Source organism: Lepisosteus platostomus, chromosome 13 (assembly GCF_059453375.1).
Source record: "Lepisosteus platostomus isolate fLepPlt1 chromosome 13, fLepPlt1.hap1, whole genome shotgun sequence".
Lineage (NCBI taxonomy): Eukaryota > Metazoa > Chordata > Actinopteri > Semionotiformes > Lepisosteidae > Lepisosteus > Lepisosteus platostomus.
Window position 1 is genome coordinate 20,331,948 of NC_142623.1, and position 19,177 is coordinate 20,351,124.

Consider the following 19,177-nt stretch of genomic DNA (forward strand, 5'->3'; position numbering starts at 1 on the left):
TAAATATTCAAAACTGAGCGGATTAAAATGTGCACAGTAAAGACATTAAATGATTAAATCTTTTCACTACCAACCAATGCACCACGAGTGCCCCTGTTGGTCATTTTGGCCAGCCAATCACTTACCCCGGTGCCCTCCGGTGCCCTGCGGTGGCTTCTGGGTAGGTTACTGTACCGCGGGTTTTTACCGTGCATTTTGAATGGCTGCATCTGTAGTACTTCATCCACAGAGGAGCCCAATGCTGATGTTTTGGATGAGGGCCGCTAGGCCTTTCGACATCAGGCCCCATGGTAATATATGTGGCCGGTGAAACAGGGACAGGAGCAGAAGGTTTGTCAGAGTGGACAGAGTGGTCCAAACATCCTGAATCCTCAACAGTGGACAACTGTGGCTCCTCACATGCGACTGGAGTTGTGGTCATGGTCAGGGAAACCTCTTGGCCCCACAGCGAGCTGTCAGGGTCAACCATTTAAACATGAATGCGGCCATCAGGTGTCACTGCCCTGTCTGACAGTAGTCTTGTTGCCTCTGCCACTGTAGTGGGTACCCACTTTGGGTCTCCTTGCATAGCTTCCTTTTATGACATCTCTGCTGCAGAGTCTGGATGTAGTTGATCCAGCGCTGTTCACAGTCTGCTTTTCATCAATAGCCCAGCTCTGCCCCATAGTTGAGTTTGGAGTGGTATATTGAGAGATTAAAAACTGAGCCACCATGGTAGCCAAATCATCCTCTGTCCTTTGTAGTCTGTACCATTCTGTCTGCCTGCCAATTTGACGCAGGGTGGCAAGGAGCAACTGTGACTTATTGCATAGTGATTATAAACTCATTAAACTCCTCTGATGTGAAATACAGGGTGTTGTCTGACAGAATTGTTTCCAGTACTGCATATGTTGCAAATAACAACGTAGTGCTTCAGCCATGACCTTTGAAGAAGTGGATGATGTTATAATGACTTCTACCCACTTTGAGTAGGCATCCACTATGTCCAAAGGAACAAGTAATAGGTTTATTCCATGTTGAAAAGAGAAGAAAGAAAACACAACGTTTCGGCCAAGTGGCTTCTTCCTCACACCTGATTCTTTCAGGAAAATTTTCCTGTTCACACAAACGCATAGAAGATAATGATAATAAATGCAAAATCCACAGTCATCCCCCACCCTGGCAAACAGAGGAACTAAGTTGCAGAATTGTTTTGTGCTGGTAACAGAGCACTTGAACTTGGCAGATGGGGTAACTGGAGGTCAAAGTCACCATGCATGGTCACGTGATCACCAGAAAAACAAGGCGCTATATCTCGCGAACGAAAGCAGCACAAACGCTACTTTCAATGGCACAAATCAGCACTAACACAGCAGTAACGATTGAGACAGGACCAGTTATCCTACAACGTTGTAGGGGGGCTGAGTGACATCACACCCCCAAAAAAGAAGGTGCTATATCTCGGGAAAGAAAGCAGCTGGGAACTTTCTTTCAACAGCACAAACCGGCACAAACGTAGCACTAATGAATGAGACTGGTCCGGTTCCCCTATGATGTTGTAGGGGGGCTGAGTGATGTCACGACCCCGAAAAAACAAGGCGCTATATCTCGGAAATGAAAGCAGCACAAACACTACTTTCAACAGCACAAACGCAGCACTAACGAATGAGGTAGGTTTAATCGTTTGTGCTGTCTGTTGGGGGGCCAACTTCACGGAGCTATCATAGCTCACTGTTTCTTCTCTTGCATACTCAGAGAGGGACCTTTCTATGGAAGCCCGTATCCGCCAGGGAGTAAAAAAAAATGCGCTATGGTATCTCAGAATTGCGACTTAGTAACTCAGAATTGCGACTTAGCATCTCAGAATTCCGACTTAGTAAGTCAGAATTGCGACTTTATATCTCACATTTGTGACTTCGAAATAGCCATATTTCATTGTCTGTCCTTTTGTTATTGTAACGGATTTGGGTTCTAGGGCTTGTGCCCTCGCCGCTCCCACCCAGGAAAAATATATATACCAATAGATTATATGCTGTTTTAGATTAGATTACCAGTCTGCTAATAAACCAATTACTGTACTATAATTACTATATAATTATACTATATAATTATAATTATATACTGGTTTTGTTCTGAACAACAGTGATAAAGGTAATCCTTGATAATTCATTTGAGATATTTGTTGACTGGCATTTGTTTAATTAATTAATGATTTTTATTAATTTTATACAGTAATGCCTGAACTCTGCATGTCTGTTTTCTTTGTTAAGGTCAGAAGGTACAGACTCTGGTTGATCAATTGGATTCTTTCAGCCTTTAGTTTCTTTTGTAATATGTTAAAAGGGAAAATACAAAATAAATTTCTTTCTTTTTCTATTATATAGCTTCTTCAGAAATGCAAAGTAGTAAATTTTTTTCCATGGGTCAGCACCTTCAAAATAAAGAAATTTACACAATCTATAAAATGTATATTTTATATTTGCTGAACCTTTAAATGACAGTTAAACAGTTGCTGCCCCTAGAGGAACACCTGTCAGGTAACAGTGAACACCTGGTAGTCCAGCAGGAAGAGGAGGAGTGTGCTGACAGGTTTGTCATCCTTATTCAGTAAGAATTTATCAGTCATGTTCTGTAGTTATTGAAATAAATTTATTAAAAAAATACAAAAATAACAACATAAGGAAGTATACAAAATAACTAAAAAATCAAATACAGTGTACATCACACAATTCACAGGATAGTGATTTCACCAGCAGTTTTTAAAGCACTAAGTGAAAATGAAAGCTGTGATCAGTAGCCATTAATATGAACAAGCTGGACTGTTACTCTGTGTAGAAATGACATCAAAATCTTCTGCCCTGGAAGAAGAGCTCTCCTGTCCTGTGTGCTGTGAGCTTTTCAAGGATCCTGTTGTCCAGACATGTACAGATGCAGCCATTCAAAGTGAGCGGTACAGACACGTACCGCAGGTAATTGGCTGCGGTGTCGCGTATCATGACGCAAGATGACGCTGGGTACCTCGGTACGTGATTGGTTGACCGACAGGGGCACTCGTGGTCCGTTGGTCTGTCGTAGAAAGACTTACTGTAAACGTCTTTACTGTGCCCGTTGTAGATATTGAATTTTACCACTGAAGGGAAATCTTAGTAGCTGAGCATAAAAAGAATAGGAGCATACTGTAACGCGTGTGAAGGCCATAAACGATATTAATTTTGGAACATAAACATACAGTATATAGCTGGTCTTGGTACTTTAAAGAAAAAAATACACACCAGTATTCCATTTCTCCCTAAACATTTTCAGCTTCGAAGTCTTTAACTAACGTGATACCGGAGTCAACAAGCATACTTTTAGAATTTGATTAATAGGGAATATAATATGGAATCGCGTATCTAAAGAATTTAATAACGGTATGATTATATTTGTGTACTGCGACAGGGCTGTGTAGGGCTGTTTCGCCTCCCTGTGCATGTGAGTTGTCTTGTAGCCTACTGGTCTAGGTGCGTGACTACCAACTGGCAGGTTGTGTGCTCGAATCCAGCTGGTGCTGGACTTTTCTTTTAACAAACATTTCTTCGAAAAAATAGAATAGCGATATTATGGACAATCAATTGACTTTTATATTTCAAAATATCGCAACATGATCGATTCTAAGTCATTTTTGATAACAATCAACAAACAAACATTTCTTTGAAAAAATGAGACGTTTCCCTTGGTCAGAGATATAAATATATAATATATAAATAAATTAAATTTAACTAGCATGTGAAATAGCGTGTGAAAAAGTGGTAGTTTTAAGCTTTTCTGCTAATATAATATGGAATCGCGTATCTAAAGAATTTAATAACGGTATGATTATATTCGTGTACTGCGACAGGGCTGTGTAGGGCTGTTTCTCCTCCCTGTTCATGTGAGTTGTCTTGTAGCCTACTGGTCTACATGCCTGACTAACAACTGGCAGGTTGTGTGTTCAAATCCAGCTGGTGCTGGACTTTTCTTTTAACAAACATTTCTTCGAAAAAATAGAATAGCGATATTATGGACAATCAATTGACTTTTATATTTCAAAATATCGCAACATGATCGATTCTAAGTCATTTTTGATAACAATGAATAGTCACCTTCTTCCCTTCTGACAACGGTCCCTGCTTCTGCTTCCTGCTTCTATTGTGTGTGTGTGTGTGCAACAGAGTACATTTTTATAGAGAAATGGAGGCTGGACAGTATGCGTTACAATTTAAAAAATTATATTGATTTAAATCGTGTTCTGATAAGAAAGTTATGTGTAGCACTTTAAATCTTTTTTCTGAACCAGGGAAAATCTGATCATGTTTCTCTATAACAATAATAAAAAACTTTATTTTACATATCGCCTTTAAAAGTGGCATCTCAAAGCAATACAGTAGATCGAAAAATAGTTAAAAGGGACCAAATTAAATACCAGACAATCGCAAACACGTTTTCAATAAAATTATTCTATTCATTCAGCAGAGAGTGAGAGGGACATCCAGCAGAGAGAGACACACACACCTGTTTTCATTGACAAAATTGTTTTTTTTCAATTCCTCTTGTCTAACAGGAATGTTTTGTTTGTGGACAGACTGTTAGACTTGAGGAAAAGAGCGCCTCCTCCTACGAAGCATTTCGTTGATCCGATCACAAATTCTTTTCCAGTCGCACGCAGCAAGGGTTGAGAATCTCCGATTCACCATCGTACTAATGGTTTCCGGGAGATTGCAAGGCAAGGCACTTTTGCCTCTGGACCCATCGAAATTTACAGACGTGGTCCACCCCCAGTAAATTTCAAATGTCACAAGATTTCGAAACACGAGGGCGGCGTAGCGGTCGGCTTTCCCGTCTATGCCGATGCACTGCAAGTACAACCCCCCCTCCATCTCCTGGGTGATGGGTAGCAGTTGGACATCTGGGAGAATTATTCATCCCACTGGCGTCTGTGAATTCCGCTGTGCTTCCTGGGGGAAGATAGACGGCGGGGATGGCATCAACAGATTCCTGCGCGGTGGTGAACGGAGAGGCTGGGATGGAGTGTCCTGAGGCGGTGTGTGCTCTGCGGGGGGCAAAGCTTCCGCCAGGCATTGCAATCTGCGCGGCGGGGAGAGGCACTTTTCGGGAGACAGCTGCTCAACTGTTTGACTGCTGGAACATACTGTCTCCTTCCTCTGCATTTTCAGGAGTGTCTCTAGCCTCCCAATCCTCCCCAGTAATGCATCGTACTGCTCCCGCTGCTGCCGAAATGTCTCCATACAGGTGCTGCTTCTACAGGTTGGCACCCTGGACAGTGGCTGAGAGCAGAGACCCACAGCCTGTGGCAAAATAACATAATTCATGTAAGAAATAAAGTCACACAGTAGTATTCATCAGTCGCGGAACAGAAGTCAAAATAAACTTTTCTTTTTTTCCGTCTTGCCGCTTTCTTTTTTACTGTCCTGGTGGTAGATTTCGAAGATCATTTCGCCCGTGCGGTGTTTTCTTGAAGAACAGGCTACGAAGAAATAATTATAATTGAATTTAAAATTAAAAACAGCAATAATACCTTGTAATATGCGCTGTAATCGCGTATTTCAGATGAAGTCTGCTGTATTTGCTTACCCTTCGCTCTTTGGAAGCTGGGGTGGCAGAAGCACCCCGTCTCTTCCCGTAAAAGGTCTTGGTCTCCATACTGTACTATGGTCGCTGTAGTGCAGGTTCGCAGTTTTTTTTTGTGATGGGAGCTCACCCAATCCCTTGGTGTATTTATGCTATATTCACATGTACGGCTAGAGTGTGTTCATTGTCTTCCAATGAAAGGCGGGTGCCTTTTGCCGAAGTCGGGAGACATTAGAGGCTTGCCACACCCAGACTGTTAAACCAACACATTAGCACGTCAAAGCCCATTGAGGACCCGGGCGCAATAGTTGTTTTGTCCCTTGATTTACTGATCTGCATTAATTAAATCTTGTCAGTCAGGTCTTTTTTTCTCTATTTGAATTGTCGTTTACACCTCGCACGACTTTAAAAGCTAGCAAGACAGGTTTCGATTCACATTAGCTGGTGAGCCTTGTTAACAAAAAAACTAATAATAATGTAACATGCCACTGTTTGTTCATGAACAAAGTTATACTGAGATTTCCTTAGATACGCGATTAAAAAATACATAAATAAAAATTTGAATCCCCTGCGGAACACATTCCATAAGAATCAGCGGTTTTACAGTATATATCGCCTTTAAAGGTGGCTTCTCAAAACGCTTTACAGGATAAAAACAACCAGAACAGCAGCAACAACAATATTGTATTTCATTGCACTTTGAAAACCAAGTAATAACTTAACTATACAGTACGTGCAAACGTTTCATATGTTGCTGTTGTGAATGCCTGTGTACCCATAAGTATCTTATTTGCCTTGAGTCCTGTCTATCTCTCTCCCCCTCCCCCCCTCTCTCCCTCAATTCAATTCAATTCAAGGTGTTTTATTTGCATGACAGATGGGTACAATTCTTGTTGGGAATGTATACTTTGATATTTACACCCGGCGCGGCACCGAGGGAGTGTCTGCATTTATAACGTAGTTTTTAAAATTAGTCAAGCAATATGAAGCATCTCCTTTTACTTTTAAGTCCCTTAAATACATTGAGCACAGCTTTCTCACCATCCTTACACAAAGCAGAAACTTTCCGATGACTCACAGTACAAGTGGAAAGATTATAGATTTTAATCGTCTTTAATTTTGTCTTTAATTTTGCCTGTGGAGTGTATCTTATTAAGCTCTAAATTGCATTTTGAGCGCGGTTTTTGACTTTTTTTAAATTGCATTTTGGGCGCGGACAGCACATACAAGGGTTAATGAACTGCGCCAAGAAATTTAAAATAGAAATAGAAAACCAACACATGCCCCATGATAAGGCTAAAAAACAAAGAGGAAAGACTCAAGCAAGCGCTCCAATGGATTGAACAGGGGGAGGCATTTCAGGTTGTACTTTTTACCGATGAAACAACAGTGGCTCTGGAACAGTTTTCAACAATGGCATTTTGCAAAAAGGGGAGACATGTGGACAAGCCAAAGCCCAAACATCCACTGAAGGTTCACGTCTGGCGGGGTATATCTAGAAGAGGCCCGGGACCACTTCTTATTTTCGAAGGAATTATGGACCGTGTATTCTTCGAGGAAGTCGTGGTCACACAGCATGCTGCCCCATATATCAGGGAGCAGTTTGGATCAAAGCACCGTCTCATTCAAGACAACGATCCGAAACACACAGCAGCAAGGGCGAGGCTTATAGCAGAAGGAGTGAACTGGGTGAAAACTCCAGCCGAATCCCCAGATCTAAATCCGATAGAGATGGTTTGGCATTCGTTGAAAGACTACGTTCGGAAAACCGCTAAGCACGTCACAAAGCAGGAACTGATCGATGCGATCTATAAATTCTGGGAGGAAGAACTGACCGAACAAAATTGTAACAATTTTATTAACAGGCTGTTTCGTGTTCTTCCTAGGATTGTTGACCGGGGCGGGGGACATTCGGGAATGTAAGTCTGAGAAAGACAGTCTCACGTTTGTGGACAGTCTGTCCACAAACAAAACATGTTAAAAAAAATGTAAAAAAAAAACAATTACTTTTTGTCAATGAAAATCGGTGTGTGTGTCTCTCTCTGCTGGATGTCCCTCTCACTCACTGCTGAATGAATAAAATAATTTTATTGAAAATGCGTTTGCGATTGTCTGGTATTTACCTTGGTCCCTTTTAACTGTTTTTACAGTCTACAGTATTGCTTTGAGACGCCACTTTTAAAGGTGATATGTAAAATAAAGTTTTTTATTATTGTTATAGAGAAACATGATCAGATTTTCCCTGGTTCAGAAAAAAGACGATTAAAATCTGTAATCTTTGCACTTGTATGTTATCGGAAAATACAATCAGTTTCTGCTTTGTGTAAGGATGGTGTGGCGCTCCTCAAAGCGCTTTACAGGATAAAAACAATAACAACAATAGTGGCTGGGCAAACGATTTTTTTAATCGAAATACAAAATGAGATACTGTTGTACCGGCGAGGCTTATTAATAAGGCAGAATTAAGTGTTTCTGAGCTTTCCCAAATGAGGCCCCATTTCTCTGTTCATCTCTGTGGTGCAGCCACAGAGAAACTATTCATGCAGGCTGATTTAAGGTTCCTTTGATAAGGACAGCTCCCAAAGGGGGATGCACTTAGCTAAGCCTGGCTATCATGATCAATGGTCATCCATTGGCGCCTATCTGTCTAGGGAGTGCCAGATGGACATCTGGACTGCATTCCTAAGTGTCAGGAGTAAGTGACTCATATCTCACCTTGATCAACCAATCAGGGACTGGTTGGGCCGAGTAACCCACGTGGGACTCTGATGCCCATGGAACTTTCAGCCAATCAAAGAGCTGAAGTTCCTCCAGGTAAAAACAGGCAACACAGAGAGCCTGGAAGATTCAGTAAGATTCGGTGGAGGATTCTGTGGACAATTCTAAAGGGAATTCAAAGGAGAATTCCAGGGCAGGATGGCCCAGGAGCAGAAGGCTCCCAAGGGCAGGACATTCTCGCAGCGCGCCTCCTGACCATCCTGAGACTCAGCCCGGACAACCACGGAACGGCCAGTGTGTCCGAGTGCCAGAACTTTCCTTTGTTCTAAGAGTCTAGAGCGGAGGTTGCCAGAGAGTAACCAGAGGATCCACTCGAGGTTAGCACCAGCAGCAGGCCTCGTGAACAGGTCGGAACTGTGGACAGCTGAATCACTATTCAGAACTAGCTCTTCATCAGGAACGAACCGGTCCTCTTCCTGACTTGCTGGGACCCACAGTCATCTTTTCTCCTGTGCGCAAACTTTGCTAGTTAAAGCCAACACTAACTAGCCGGTCAGTGAGCATCTGCAGCGCACCGTCGCAAGCCGCACAGCACAGCCTGGCACCGAGCCAGAGAGCGCGGATTGGACAGCAACAGCCTGCAACTGTTTCTTTGTGCCCGCAGGAGATCTGAATCCCCAGAGATTGGATGAGTATTCAACTTCAATGCATTACTGCTCGAGAATTCAATTGTTATCCCAACCAGTTGATATCAATTTAATTCCTAAGAGTTATGTACTTGTTTTGAGTATCTAATGTAGAAGTTATAACCAAGTGCATTTACGAAACGGTCTAAATGAATGATATACTGAACGTATGTCCTCTTGATATGTGTAACACTTTGTAACTGACTGAATATATACCTTTTGTATTCTGATAACCCTCTCGATAAGATCTGTTAGTTTAACATGCATATTCTATGTATTAATAAATGTATCCTCGTGTATTAGTACCTGTGTGTGTGCGTTGTTTGAGTTATGTCGCATGGTTGGATTCTAAAGCCATCAAAAGAATCAATTTTGTGATTTACTGCTACAATTAATAATTGTTCCAGTAAATGCCCAAACCCTACAGAACTGGTGCCTTCAGAGAGCTACATTACATTTAATTTGGCTATGGCAACGTTACATATGTGGCGTCCCTGGGCCGGCTATGATTACACTGTATAATGACGTGCATGAACAAAGGTATAATGCAATTTTCCTTAGCTACGCGATTAATGCTTCAGGCTCCTAGGAGGAGGCGCTCTTTTCCTCTAGTCTAACAGTCTGTCCACAAACAAAACATTCCTGTTAGACAAGAGGAATTGAAAAAAAACAATTTTGTCAATGAAAACCGGTAAGTGTGTCTCTCTCTGCTGGATGTCCCTCTCACTCTCTGCTGAATGAATAAAATAATTTTATTGAAAACGAGTTTGCGATTGTCTGGTATTTAATTTGGTCCCTTTTAACTGTTTTTCGATCTACTGTATTGCTTTGAGATGCCACTTTTAAAGGCGATATGTAAAATAAAGTTTTTTATTATTGTTATAGAGAAACATGATCAGATTTTCCCTGGTTCAGAAAAAAGATCTAAAGTGCTACACATAACTTTCTTAATTCGATGTATTTAAAGCAGTGAACTACTGTAGGTGTCACATAACATTCAGAAATACAATCACGTATTTGACAAATAAAAACTATTACAATCTAATCCTTCCACGTTTGATCCCAAAATCCCAAGAAATATAAATCTTGACGGGTAGAAAGCTATCCTGAAAGTTTATTAAGATACTTAGAAGACAAAGATACTGTATCAATTTATGTTGCATTAGTCTGATTATGATTAAAAAACACATGTAATTAAACACGCGTTTGCGATTTAAATCAGAACACGATTTAAATCAATATAAATGTTTATATTGTAACGCATACTGTCCAGCCTCCATTTCTCTATAAAAATTTACTCTGTTGCACACACACACACACAATAGAAGCAGGAAGCAGAAGCAGGGACCGTTGTCAGAAGGGAAGAAGGTGACTATTCATTGTTATCAAAAATGACTTAGAATCGATCATGTTGCGATATTTTGAAATATAAAAGTCAATTGATTGTCCATAATATCGCTATTCTATTTTTTCGAAGAAATGTTTGTTAAAAGAAAAGTCCAGCATCAGCTGGATTTGAACACACAACCTACCAGTTGTTAGTCAGGCACGTAGACCAGTAGGCTACAAGACAACCCGCATGAACAGGGAGGCGAAACAGCCCTACACAGCCCTGTCGCAGTACACGAATATAATCATATCGTTATTAAATTCTTTAGATACGCGATTCCATATTATATTGGCAGAAAAGCTTAAAACTACCACTTTTTCACACGCTATTTCACATGCTAGTTTAATACTTCGATGCTTAAAATCGTTAGGGAGAAATGGAATACCGGTGTGTATTTTTCCTTTAAAGTACCGATTCCTGGAATATGACTGGCTGACACCCTTCTGAAGTGGTTCCATAAAATCTGGTATACGGAAAAGAAAGCGTTGATAAATACAAGTGTCTTTTAATACACTCTTTGCTGTGCTCTTGAGGATCCTTGTGATATTTTGAGCTCTAGTTGAATGATAAGTGTCGCATTTTAAATCATTTTCGTAGTTAGAAATTATGAAACGCCCTGTTAAAAGCAAGGAAGTTTTTATGCCCTTTGAAGTAAATTAAAATGCCTGACAAAGTATGGCTTGGACAGATTCCATGTGCTTGTACAAATGTGCTAAAGAAATTATACTTTGAGTATACAGCTTGTCCAAAGTCATCCATTATTAATACTATTAGTAATATCTTCAGTAAAGGCTTTGATGCATAAATATTTCTGATAAAGGTAGGTTGTGTACTTTTGTCCAACTGAGCAATCTTGCTTTCATAAAATATACCAACATTTGAATGACTGATGATTAACATGCTGTAATACACAGTTCAAAATTAAAGGCTCAAATGCTGTACATGAGAGGTTAAGCTCCCCCTGGCGGTTTTACAAGGTGACGCCGGATAGTTTCCGGCAGAGCGTCAAATGACACGCGATTAACCACGTGACACTGCGTGATACCGCGTGATACCGCGACACGCCCACCGGGGTATGCCACGAAATACCTCACCCATTTTCAATGGCTGCATCTGTAGCCACAGCTTCTGTCAAGCTTTTCTGCAGCAGTGCTGGGAGCAAAAGGGCTCTCTGGAATGTCCAGTCTGCAGGAGAAAGTCATGTAAGTCACAACCTCTAGTCAGCCGGGTTCTAAAGAATCTGTGAGGCCTTCTTACAGGAGAGGAGTCAGAGACCTCAAACAGGGTCTGAAGAGCCTGTCTGCCTTGTTTGTTAATCTTCAAGAAACCACAAAAAACATGAGCTCTGTCCTGTGGAGGAGGCTGCAGTGGATCATAAGGTGAGAAAATATTGTATATTAAAAAAAACATTCAAAGTAAAATTTTACATCTTATCCTAAAAAATAAATCGCCAGATGTTATAATCATGCCAGTTTATAAACAAGGTTGGTTACAAATATATTCACAGATGGTTAGCATTTCTGCCTCGCAGAACAGGGGCCCTGGTGTTTTCCTCGTTGTCCATGTGGGTTTCTTCAGAGTGCTTCCTTAGAGTAGGTGTCTGTCTGCCCTGAGATGGACCGGTGTTCCATCCAGTGTGTAACCAGGCTTTGCACATGTTGCTTGCTGGGATTTGCTTACAGCTCTACCGCAGCTCTGAACTGAAAGAAGCAGTTAAAAGATGGATGAATTATCTCATTAAGTAATTAATACACCTGTAAGTTTCAGTGAATAAAGGAAGTGTGTTTTTAATTTAGATGAGGCACATGACTGGCTTTTCCATAGTTCGGAATCTCCAGTTCTCTAGTTTCTACTCAAAGGTCCATTCTACTAATGTAAACATGAATCAGGTACAGTCAGTCCGCAAATGAGAAAAGACTAAATACTGGAACACTGTCACTCTGTGGAACTGGACACCTCCTCATGTGTTTTTATTTTATTTTATTTATTTTTATTTGTTTTTTTACGTTTTATTGTAGATTTTAAAAACACTTTCTTGATCAACAGCTCTTACTTATTCTGTCTTTGATTTCTGCTTTGACAACAAATGATCTTCAAAATAATCCTAACCAGGATTTACTAGCCTGGTTTAGTTCATATGAATTAAGACTTAAATTAAACAATGACGAACTCATCGAAAAAGGAGAAACAGGAATTTCATAATTGAGTATTGAACTGTACAATACAGCAATGCTTCTCACACTGGAGTCCTATGATCCATTTTGATGCAGCCTGCCCCTTAGCACTTTGACTATCAGGACTACTGTAATATAACAATTGAGGTGCTGGTTGTATTGCAATTCAGGAGTGTATTGAAGGGCCTGTAGAATCTCTGTATTACAGAGACTCTCTTTGTAGTGGACTCTTTCATTGACAGGACATTTCTCTTTTGTGGTGACAGTAATGTCTGCTTTCAATCTGTTTCTGAAGTATAGTATCATCTCATTCCAGGAGGAGCTTAAAGCTACACTACAGATGAAGCTGGAAGCCTTTTGTAAAGTTTAACAGACACGTGATCAAACTGCAGAGCACATTAAGGTAACATTGCTTTGAAAATCACCTTAAAACTATAAAAGCAGTTTCAGAAATACAAACTAGTATTTTTTATTGACTTAAGAGGTCTAGACAAAACAAAGTAACAAGAAAAAAAGCTCTGAATCATCCAAAAAGGATATTTTAAAACAATTACAATGGTAAATGTGTTCTATGTTATCCTTACAGGACATTAAAATGTATTGGAAATTTACTAGATTAGAATTTATAACAAAACTTGTTAATCATGTTTGTTATTTACCAGCAGCTGAATTTGATAACAGAAAACTTGTGCTAGGAGAGACAACCCCCCCACCCCCCGAAAAAAAGCGAATCATACACAGAGCAAAAAATTCAACCAGTAATCAATACTTTCTATTCCAGATTCAAGCTCAGCTAACTGAGAGGCACGTAAAGAAGGAGTTTGAGAAACTTCAACAGTTTCTATGACATGAAGAGGCTGTCAGGATAGCTGCACTAAGGGAGGAAGAAGCATCAGATGATGAAGAAGAAGATTAACAGGCTCAATAGAGAGATATCATCCCTTTCGGACACAATAAGAGCCGTAGAACAGGAGTTGGGAGCTGTAGACATTTCATTTCTGGAGGTAGAGATGATTCTCCATGTCAACAGTCCACTAAATGAAGGCTGACAATAATGAATGGTCACATGTAACTACTATTTTTGCTGTAAAATTGAGGATTCAGTTCTGATACTGACAACTAGGGATTCTCCTGGATTCACATTGAATGAAAAATTTTCTCCTAGATAGGGTTGTCATAGGAAACCTAAGGATTAGACTGACCACATTTTCGTATTGTACATGGAGACCATGGACTCCTCCTGGACTGCAGTCAGCCCAAGTTGGCAGCACTACTGACTGCTTTGTACCCAGCAGTGCTTCTTCAGTCACAGTATAATACTAAATAGGAAATATTATCAATATACAGAGTTTTTCCAATACTCTGATATTTTATGACTTAGTGGTTTATATTGTGTTGCTCCTTTGAGAATTTGTTTTGTATTTTTTAACTATGGTACAACTTGAATTAACTCTTCTTTATAGTTTAAAGATATTTTCCACCTTTCACACATCTGCTCAGTTTGATTTCCATTCTGTATTTATCTTTGATAATGTGGTCATTATTTAATCTGACAATTAGACCTCTATTGCTACCACATATCTTCACAACTCTCAGAGAGCTATAATTAAGCTGTAATTAAGTTAATTATTAGTAACTAGTAATGCTGTTATTTTTCAGAACTACAAGAAGACAAAGAGCATTGTATGTGACCTCCAGACTGTCTTCCTCTTTTCTATTGTACTGAGTCTGAACCCACAGCAGCACTGACTCCTGAATCTTATTGCAGAGTCCAGTGCACACTGCAGGATCCAGAGGAGGTTTCAAAAGCACTGATAGATGTTGCCAAGCACCTGGGCTCTCTGAAGTACAGAGTCTGGAGAATATGCTGGAGATTGTTCAGTACATTGAGTACTGGGGGGACAGGTATCAAGGGAGGGGGATCTCTATTGTGATGTGACTTCCTTTGTCGGTTTCTTTATTTGCTCTTTAGCCACTACATGACCAGTTTGTCCTGTTAATCCTCTCCTGCCAGTGTGTCTGTAGTAACTATTTAACTAAAGTCATCATGTGCTACTGACTTGATTCTACACTCTACAGTCACTACAGTGATGTGAAACCCTTTGCCTGTCTCTTAAGTAAGGTCAAGTCTCATTGACAACAGGCAATAAACATAATTTCCTTCTCTTTCCTATTACAATACAGTTTACAGAATGTAAGATTAGTTACTGCAATCATTCTCCTCCTCTCTACTGATCAAAATGATGCCTTTTGGGTTTTTCAGTAAACTTCAATGACAGCAACAACACTGACACTCATGATTAGGTAAGATGCAATAGAGCATTAATATTGAAATATTTATATTAATATTGAAACCCTTATTTTGCATTTTGAAAATTTGAGGTGATTAGTAACACAAATGTTATTGTGCTCCCTTTTGTATAGCTCATGTCTCCACCGACCTTTCGTTAAAATACTGTTTAAAGTATTTTAAAAAATATTTTCCTTTATTTTATTAAATGTCTCTTTCAACAGCTCTATTTTTTATTTATCAGCTCCTGTGCCTCTGGACCCCAACACAGCAGAACCCCGACTCTCACTGTCTGTTGATCTGACCAGTGTGAGAGGCACAGTTGAGAGACAGCAGCTTCCTGACAACCCAGAGAGGTTTGATTTCTGGCACTGTGTTCTGGGCTCAGAGAGATTCACCTAGGGAGACACTGCTGGGATTTCAAGGTGGGAGATAACACATTTTGGCTGTTGGGATTGGCAAAAGAGTCCATCAACCGGAAAGGATCAATAAGTCCAACCTCAGAAGGAGGGGTGTGGGCTCTGTAGCAGTGGAGAGCTGTTTACAAACCTCACCAGCCACACAACTCAGTTTGGAGGGGAAATCCAAGAAGATCAGAGTGCTGCTGGACTAAGGGAGGGGGCAGGTCTCATTCTCTAATCTCTGTGATGGGTCTCACAAATACAAATCTCACAAATCTACACAAATACAAATCTCACAAATCTACACATTTACACGTTTATTGAAAGGGTATTCCCAGTCTTTTCACCTGATTTTGACTCTCTTCCTCTGTGAATCTGTCCTGCGAAGATATCAGTAACAGTAGATAACTCAATGTTCAAGAGATTGCTCTTGATCCTTAAAGTACATTAAATGGACATTAAAGTTTGGTTTAAATAATATGTATAAATATAATTTTTATAGGTGCCGATTTTCAAATTTAAGATCAAGAATCGGTAACGTGTTCGTGCACAGACATATTTGTTATTGACACCTGACATCACTATGTTAAAAAGTTTAAACAAGTTAAAAGCTTAACAATGTTTTGTACCAATTACTTTTCATTGTACGTTGATTTTTTTACCTGACAGAAAGCAAAAATGTACAGAAAAGCGGGGAACAAAAATACTGGAACCTGAGTATTCACAATCTTCACAGACAATGAATAAATCAATTCAGTGCACTTCTCAGACTCAACTGTCAACCAGAGGGGACAAGTGGAGACTAAAGGGTGCTGCATATAAAACTAGGAGCAAGACACTTTTATGCTAGGGATTATGTGAGTTGTAATGCCCAGGGGGGAGGGAGCTTGCAACATTCAGTTACCCGGGAACCCACAACATTCCCACGAGTAACCACATTTTTCCTGGGCTGTTTATCATTGGCTCCACAGTCAAATTAATCACCCAATTTCAGTCTAATTATTTTCAACCAGTTATGCACCTGGAATGGTGCTCTTACATTGAATTACCTCCAGAAATGTTACATCCAGCTCTGATCCCAGGGGTAATTCGGCCCAAAAATCAAAACCTTAAAACTGCAGCTAGAATCATGAAAATTTTTACCCTGATGATTTTTTGTTACGAGCACTGATCCAAAGGCATCTTTCACAGCAACTGTCAGCCCATCTGCATTATTTGCCTTCTGCTCTTTGGGTGTCTTTATTGAGCCCCGAGCTTCTCAACCTTTAGCTTTCCCAGGCAGCTGGCAAAGACTGCCAGGTTAGTGAATTTGGATTCCATACTATTTTTAAACTGTGGCTGTCAGCATCAGCTAACTGTGGTGTAACAAGTGTAGAATAATCTACCCAGCCAAGTTATTGATTCCATAGTCTAACTTTATTCATCAAAGATTCTTGTTTCCACCACTTGTTTCTAACCGGTTAGATGTCCTCATGTTCTTCTTTTAAATTACCACATGCTCTTCACTGTTCCATGCAAAATATTTAATTCAGACCAGGAATTTACATGGTTCTTCTGGTTTATAATGCCTCTTGAGTACCAATGTCTATGTAACGGAGCTAGGTAGTGGTGAAAGATCCCTGGGCAAACCATGGAGGTGAAATACGTGCTGGACGAACAGCATTGCCATCTCCTGGGCTGTGGGTAAGGCTGGGAGCGGAACAAAGTGGGCTGACTTGACCACCATGATAACCGTATTGCCTTGACTGCTGGGGAGATCTGTGATGAAATCCACCGCTATGTGAGACCAAGGGCGGTAGGGGACCCATTTTCTTGGCACGCGGGGTCTTGGTTCTGGCACAGGTAGGACATGCTCGAATATAGTCTGCTACATCCGCTCTCATGGTAGGCCACCAGAAGTCCCTACTCAGGAGATCCAAAGTACGTTTGACCCCAGGGTGGCCTGTGAACCGTGAGTCATGACTCCACTGCAAAACCGCCGAACGTAAATTATCTACCACAAATAATTTGTCCACGGGGCAACGGAGCGGAATGGTAGTCTTGTCCAGGGCCCGTCTGACTTGATCTTCAATCGAGCAACGAACTGCTGCCATGACACGGTTAGTCGAAATTATCAGTTTGGGTACATAATCCAGATCCGGGGGGTCGTGAAGTCGGGAAAGTGCATCCGCCCTGCCATTCTTAGATCCAGGGGTATAGGTGATCACGAAGTTGAAGTGCGAGAAGAACAGAGACCAGCGAGCTTGACGTGAATTGAGGCATTTAGCCGATTGGATGTAGGCCAAGTTCTTGTGGTCCGTGATTATAACAAAGGGATGTTGAGCCCCCTCCAGCCAGTGCCTCCATTCCTCAAGGGCCAGCTTGATTGCAAGGAGCTTGCGATTACCCATGTCATAATTCACCTCGGCAGGAGAGAGCTTCTTGGAAAAGGAGGCACATGGATGCAGAACCTGTCCTTCTTCCTGAAGCTGGGAGAGGACTGCACCAACCCCATAGGCAGAGGCGTCCACTTCCACAACAAAGGGCCGAGAGGGATCCGGGTGATGGAGAAGAGGAGCAGTGCTGAAGAGGTGCTTTAAGCGTAGGAATGCCTTGTCTGTCTCAGGGTTACACTTACCTTGGTCAGGTCGGTTGCAAGTCAGAGCAGAGATGGGCGCAACAACCGAATTAAAGTTCCTAATGAACCGCCTATAAAAATTAGCAAAACCCAGAAAACACTGGATCTGCTTTAGATTACGTGGGACTGGCCAGTCGTTAATGGCTGCTACCTTAGATGAGTCCATTGCCACACCCAGAGGAGATAATGTAACCGAGGAAATGGATCTTGGAGACATGGAACACGCATTTTTCCAGCTTCGCATAGAGCCTATTGTCAATCAATCTTGACAAGACCTCCTGAACATGGCGGACATGATCCTGAGGGTCGGTAGAAAAAAGAACAAAGTTACCAATAATGTCCCTAAAAATATCGTTCATAAAGGACTGGAAGACAGCCGGAGCATTGACAAGGCCAAAGGACATGACCTGATATTCATAGTGCCCATGCGTGGTCATAAAGGCCGTCTTCCATTCGTCGCCCTCCTGAATCCTGATTAGGTAATAAGCCCCACGTAAATCTAATTTTGAAAAGATGGTGGCTCCACGTAAGGACTCCAAAGCCGCTGGAATTAGAGGCAGAGGGTAGCGATGTTTAATCGTGATGGAGTTCAACCCCCTGTAATCGATGCATGGGCGTAATGAGCCATCCTTCTTTTCAATAAAAAAGAAACCAGCACAGGCAAGATAAGAGGAGGGGCGAATAAAACCTGAGTCCAGGGCTTCCTTAATGTAGTCTTGTAAGGCCTGATTCTCCTTTTGGGTTAAAGGGTAAATGCGACCCTTGGGGGGGAGTGATCCTGGCAATAAATCGATGGCACAGTTGCAAGTTCGATGAGGGGGGAGCAAGAGAGCCTGTTGTTTATCAAATGCCTGTTTCAGGTGAAGATATTGAGGTGGAATGGAAGGTGGAGCGTCCACAGGGAGGATGGCGGCGGAGACCTTAACAGGGAGGCGACAACAATTGGAAAGGCAAGCATGACTCCAGGCAATGATCTCATTCTTGGCCCAGGAGATGTAGGGGTCATGTTTCTTGAGCCAGGGAAGGCCCAGGATCAGCGGGTAGGCAGGCGAGTCCAGGAGAAGAAATGAAATATCTTCCGTATGAGTGGCCCCAACCCTGAGAGAGAGCAGGATGGTTTGCAGGGAAACCTGAGCAGGGGTGAGTGGAGAACCATCTAGGGCTAGAATGCTGACGGGGGGTGACACAGAAACCACGGGGATATTCCAATGGTGGACGAAGGAAGCGTCTGTGAATGATCCTTCCGCACCTGAATCAAAAAAAATCGACAGGGGAAGGTGAGTATCAGACCATGACAATTCTGCCGGAAACAGAG

The 19,177-nt window shown here is 41.4% G+C and overlaps 2 pseudogenes; one reads left to right on the forward strand and one right to left on the reverse strand.

Moving 5' to 3' along the window:
• LOC148650201 (zinc-binding protein A33-like) overlaps positions 1–19,177 on the reverse strand; it is an 86,149-nt pseudogene that overhangs the window by 25,888 nt on the left and 41,084 nt on the right.
• Positions 11,719–17,824, forward strand: LOC148650203 (E3 ubiquitin-protein ligase TRIM39-like; annotated as a pseudogene).